The sequence below is a fragment of the Physeter macrocephalus genome, chromosome 6, assembly GCF_002837175.3.
Source record: "Physeter macrocephalus isolate SW-GA chromosome 6, ASM283717v5, whole genome shotgun sequence".
NCBI classification, from domain to species: Eukaryota; Metazoa; Chordata; class Mammalia; order Artiodactyla; family Physeteridae; genus Physeter; species Physeter macrocephalus.
Window position 1 is genome coordinate 96,595,632 of NC_041219.1, and position 6,511 is coordinate 96,602,142.

Below are 6,511 nucleotides of genomic sequence, written 5' to 3' on the forward strand. Positions count from 1 at the left end.
CCTCTTCGGCAGGTCCAGACTTTTTCCCGGACTCCCTCCCAGCTAGCTGTGGCACACTAGCCCCCTTCAGGCTGTGTTCATGCAGCCAACCCCAGTCCTCTCCTTGGGGTCTGACTTCCGAAGCCGGAGCCTCATCTCCCAGACCCCACCTTCCCCGACAGGTGAGAAGACAAGCCTCTCAGGCTGGTGAGTGCTGGTCGGCACCGATCCTCTCTGTGGGAATCTCTCTGCTTTGCCCTGCGCACCCCTGTTCCTGAGCTCTCCTCGGTGGCTCCGAAGCTTCCCCTCCCCCCCCCCGCCCCTGTCTGCCAGTGAAGGTGCTTCCTAATGTGTGGAAACTTTTCCTCCTTCACAGCTCCCTCCCAGAAGTGCAGGTCCCATCCCTATTCTTTTGTCTCTGATTTTTCTTTTTTCTTTTGCCCTACCCAGGTACTTGGGGAATTTCTTGCCTTTTGGGCAGTCTGAGGTCTTCTGCCAGCCTTCAGTAGGTGTTCTGTAGGTTGTTCCACATGTAGATGTATTTCTGATGTATTTGTGGGGGGAAGGTGATCTCCAGGTCTTAGTCCTCTGCCATCTTAAAGGTCTCCCTGTAGAGTTTTGATAATACCCGTTCTGACAGGTGTGAGGTGATATCTCATTGTGATTTTGATCTGCATTTCCGTGATGATTAGCAATATTGAGCATCTTTTCATTTTTCTGTTGGCCATCTGCAATAGTTGGGGAAAAATGCCTATTCAGTTCTTCTACCCTCTTTTTAATTGAGTTGTTTGTTTTTTTGATGTTGAATTGTACAAAGCTATTTATATATGTTGGATATTAATCCTTTATCAGTCATATTATTTGCAAATATTTTCTCCCATTCAGTAAGTTGTCTTTTTGTTTTTGTGTTGTTTTCTTTTGCTGTGCAAAAGCCTCTAAGTTTAATTAGATCCTATTTGTTCATTTTTGCCTCTACTTCCTTTACTTTAGGAGAAGGATCCAAAAAAACATTGCTGTGATTTATGTCAAAGAGTGTTCTGCCTATGTTTTCCTCTAGGAGTTTTACCGTATCTGGTATCACATTTAGGTTTTTAACCTATTTTGAGTTTAGTTTGGTACATGGTGTTAGAGAACATTCTAATTTCATTCCTTGACATTCAAGGAGTCAAACAAACTCTTTGTGCCTCTTCAAGGTATCTTTCATGAATCATCTGTATGGCTGTGGCAGGAATGTAAGCCTTCATGACACACAGCTTTATCACTGCAGAATCATCTTAAAATTCTGTATCATCTTTTTTGGTTTAGAATCACACCAGATATCTAATTAAGATCTAGTTGGTCTCCTATATTGAGAATTAGTGAGTGCATGGTTCATTCTCTTTAAAATAATGATATTTAAAAATTGGCGATACCTGTATATCATAAAAAAATCTAGGAGGTCTACAGTGAAATCTATTTCTCAGTCCATCCTGATTCATATGAACCAAAATTCATACCCCAAGATAATCCTTGCTGTCAGTTGTCATGTATTCTTCTTTATCAGCTAGTTATTGATATATAACAAACCATCCCAAACCCAGTCACTTAAAATAGTAAGCATTTATAGTTTTATGAGCCAGCTGGGCAGTTTTCTGGTCTCAGCTGGGCTCAGTCATGCATCTTTGGTTGGGGGGGGTGGTTGGTCAGTTTGTGGCTGGCCTGTGATGACCATGTCTGGGACATGTAGGATGATGAGTACCCCAATGTAGCCTCTCCTTATTCAGCGGGCTAACCCAGGCTTGTTCCCATGGTGGCAATGGCAGGGGTCTGAGAGAAAGAGAGAAGAAGCACAAAAGGCCTCCTGAGGCCTAGGTTCTGAACTGGCAAACTGCCACTCCTGCTACATTCTAATATTTAGGGCCAACCCAGATTCAAGGGCTGAGGAAATAGATTCCATGTCTTGATGGGAGGAGCTGTAAATCACCTTGTAAAGGCACAGATACGGCGGGGGGGGGTAAAGGATCAGAGATGCTTTTGCTATCACTCCACTGTACGTTCAAACTATATGTTATGATATATATATATACACATACATATTTATGTATGTGAGGGTTTTTTAATTTTGTCTTTTTTTTTTTTGCTTTAAATGTTAACAAATAAACATTTATGAGCACATGGTGCCAGGCAGTATTTTAGGCACTTTTTTTGTATTCATTCATTTAATCCTTCCAAAAACTCTAAGAGATAGGTACTTAATTCTTGTTTGCATTTTACAAGTGAAGATGAAGAGATGTCAAGTAACTTACCTTAAGGTCAACCAATTAGTAGGAGTTTTAGCCAGGATTCATTCAAGCAGACTAACACAAGAACTTGAGTTCTAACCACTGTGGTACTCTGCTTTCCATGGACCTGATAACATATACTCTATTCATTATTCTGAACCTTGCTTTGTTCACTTAGAACTAGATCTTTGAGATTGTCGCTAATTAGTACATACAGGGTTTTCTCATTATTTTCAATGAGTATACATGTTTGATTGTATGGATGTATATAAATTATTTAACTAAGCCCTTACTGATGGACCTTTAGTCTGCCTCAAATCTTTTCTGTCACAAACAACATCTCATTAAGTATCCCAGTATATTGGTTTATTACATGAAACCAGAGGGTCAGTTTTGCTGCTGAAGACACAATGATTATGAATATTTACATACTGAATATCACAGTATTAAAATTTAAAAGTAGAACTACTGCAACTATAAAAAAGGAATGAACAGAAATATGATAGCATTAGAAAATCTTACACAATGTTCTCAGTTATTTTCAAATAAAATGCTCAAGGAATAACTAGGTCACGGATAATCTGAATGATAACTAAACTTGTTTAAATTGATACTCATCAAACTTTATACTATATGAACAGCAAAAGCATTTTATTTCAAGTACCTATGTGATGAAATATTAGACAACATTCTGAACTGCATTCTATTAAAACTGGAATGAATACTGAAAGTATGAATAGAGAAAACCTGAATCATTTGGGAAATATTATTCTAAAAAATTAGGTAAAGAAGGATCTCAAAACTGCTTAAAATACAGAATATCTAGGAAAATAATCATGAGATACAGCCAAGGAAGAAAATTCACAGGATTTAAAGAGGAAAAATTACAATTACAAATTACTATTTAACTCAAGAAATTATAAAAAGAAGAAAAATATACGTATGTAGAGCAAGTAGAATAACTAATGATCATAAAAGCAGTAATGAATCAATTAATAAATAAAGAACATTGAAAAAGAAATGTAAGAATTGACATTTGAACCAATGTCAATAAATGTCAGAACCAATAAAATGGTTAAATAAAATAAATAAACCAGAATAAAATGGTTCTTTGAAGAACCATAAAGAAGATAACCAAAAAACAATAAGGGAGATAAGATACTAATGAATCTGATCAAGTGAAAAAAGAAAAAGCAAATAAAAAAAAGCATTAAAAGTTAGAAATAATTGCAGATGTCAAGATTAATTTGGTTATAAAGATATATTTTGATTGCATATATGATAATATATTTTGAAAACTTGGAAGAACTATCTAGGAAAATAGCAAAATTTAATAATATCATGAAAGAGATTACCAGAGTGAGCCAGAAGATCCTTTTTTAAAATGTGCTGGGTCCATACAGTTTCAAAGTGAAGTCTTTTCAACCTTCAAGGTACAGATTGTTCTTATGCTGCTGTACATCCTCCACTCTAAGAATCAAGCTTCTCACAATTCCATAGAATTGAAATCAGGACACATTGTATGGCATATAATGGCTACATTTAATGTTGTATTATTTCAATTTTTATTTAAAAGCTCTATTAAATTAATAATGTACTCTACAATGGGTAGATTCATAAAAGTTGAATATGCTATTCAAACAGAGATAAATGTCTGCAAATAATCCTGTCCCCTTCCCCCTCAACATGCACACTTCATGTCCATGGACTATAAACTTAGCTGTCCAAAGAAAATTTAAAACTAGTTGTTTCATAAGTGTGTAATTTTCTCCCAATAGACTGGAAATCTAAGGTGAGGGATGTGCCTTCTGTTCCTATTTTTACACCCTATTTTACACCTTACACCTATTTTACACCCACCATAGTGTAAAAACTAAAATTTGAACAAATACAAGATGATGATATGTGCTTTTGAGACAATGAACAGCAGAAGTAGTATAACACAGGAGTTTTAGTCCAAAAAACTTGGTTTTGAATTCTACCTCTGCCACTTTGTATCTGTGGGTTTAGGACAAATTCACTTCTAAGCTTTAGTTATTCTGTCTGCGGCAAAGCCCATTAACAATTCCTGGGGAATAAAAACAGAATCTGGGTAATAAAATGATATCTAAGCTTTTATCTCTTTGTGCTTAGCCTAGTTTTACTTACTCATAAGGGAACATGTGCAGAGGTCTCGCCAGCACTGAGAGGGGCCGCATTGCTGCACATGCCCAGAGAGGACTCCACTCCCTCCCTACCTGATGAGATCCCTATAAAGCAGCCCCGCCCACTGCCTGCCTGGGAGAACATGGGCCTCATAGCCTGAGCTCGAATCTCCGTCATTCTCTGATCAAAGAATAAAGCTTTCCTTTGCTACGGAACAGAAGAGGGACCTTTCTTGGGGACCAAATGGGGGAGGGTCGGTAACAAATTTATCTATAAAATGTGTATGATAATAACCTAGAAGGAAAGTGTTAAACATGAGGATTGAAATATGTAAATGGAAAGCATTTAGCACAGTGGTGAGCACACAGTAAGAGCTCAATAAATGATCAGGAAGATAGTGATAGACAATTTCAAGTTTGCATCCCCCTTGATGGGACTCTCCACAAGGGCACGGGAGTTTGTCTTGTTCACTGATTTATCAGTTATACTTAAAGTAGTGGTTAGCACATAGCAGGCATAGAATAAATACCTGTTGAATGAATGAATAAATTTCTAGTATTTGCCAGACATGATTTGCTTAGTCTGTCTGAAAATAATTCAATGGTAAGTATTTTCATTATTGTAACACTGAGCAAGATTTTATTTCTTCTATGGTTAATAAAAGATTGATTTAAAAGGATTTGATAAGTACACATTTATCTCTTATATGTGCCATACCTTTAGTTCTTCTGGCAGTTTTTCTCATTTGGTGTTAAAAAATATATATGTATTGCGCAAATTTTTCTATCAATATTTTGTAGTAATAGAAGAAGCTGAATGAAATACACTGGAGACTGACAGAAGAAAAAATATAGCCCAGCATCTGGGTAGCATGATTAATTTTTTTAACACAAACTTGTTCATTTAGTGTGTGCCTACATTCATCTTCCATCGCTCCATTCTAATAATGAGTTTCAAAGATGAAAATAATGATTTCACCAAAAATATACTTTAGTGCAGGGGCTGTATTAGTTTTCAAGAAGCATGAGCCATCATCTGCTTGCAATTGTCATCAAAATCCTTCCATTTAATGGTCATTTAAAAAGCCATCCCCCCCTTTATTTGGGATGAATGTGAAGGTGCCTATCCAGGGAGAGCACCAATCAATTTAGTAGTTAATGATTATTGTTTCCATTTCAGAGTGTTTACATTTTCCTCCAGCTTCTCCTAGTGTGGTATTGTACGATTTATGGGAGAAGTCACCACTCTTTCAGCATATGTGAGCATTTCTTTGCCTCTTCTTCGTGGAAATATTTAATTTGAATTTAACAGAGAAACAACAACAACAACTAGAAATGTCTTTCCCCACCCCAGTGAACACAAAAAATTAATCATCTCAGAGAGTCTGCATTAGACCCAACGCTGCATAATGCAAATATGGCAGAAAGTCTATCTTTACATTTATTTGCCAATGTGTACAGATATGCTTCATATAAATTAATCTTCCATTTCATTATAAGAAAAGAATTACATCTGTGGTCAAAAGTAGTGGTGGTGGGGGGAGAGTTAATCTGATTTAGTGCAGCATGTGAAAAATTAATTGAAAGTCAGAACTCCATAGTGTTTATTATAAAGTAATTTCACACCAGCTCAGGATTAGCATGGTAATGGCTGACATTAGGTCATCACTATGTTAATTGAAAGACAGCACACTATATAAAGGGGAGGGAGAAAGAGAAGGAGAAAGAAGAAGAGAGAAAGAGATTATTTTAGTGGCACAGGATGTAATATGAGTAGGTGGTGGTATGGGATGAAGGGCATAGAAAGGATGGAACCTCAGTGAAAAAGATAGGCTTTTGCAAAATCAAAGTTCTCTCTTTGGGTAGCCTAAGCAAATATAATGTCTGGTGACATGAAACTTTGAGACTTTCTGAGATCCCTGGAAATTGAAATGTTTTCCAATTACTGCACCTTTTAGCCGCTGTCTTCTAACTGAAGACACTGGCTTGCTCTCTGGTGGTGATGCCGGAGCCAGTGGAGAAAAGGAAAATCCCAGCAGGTGCTTTAAGTTCTCCTCATCTTTTGTTCTTGGAGGACACAGCTTGGCTCTCAGAGACTCAGCTCTCACCTGGACAGATTAGTGCAAT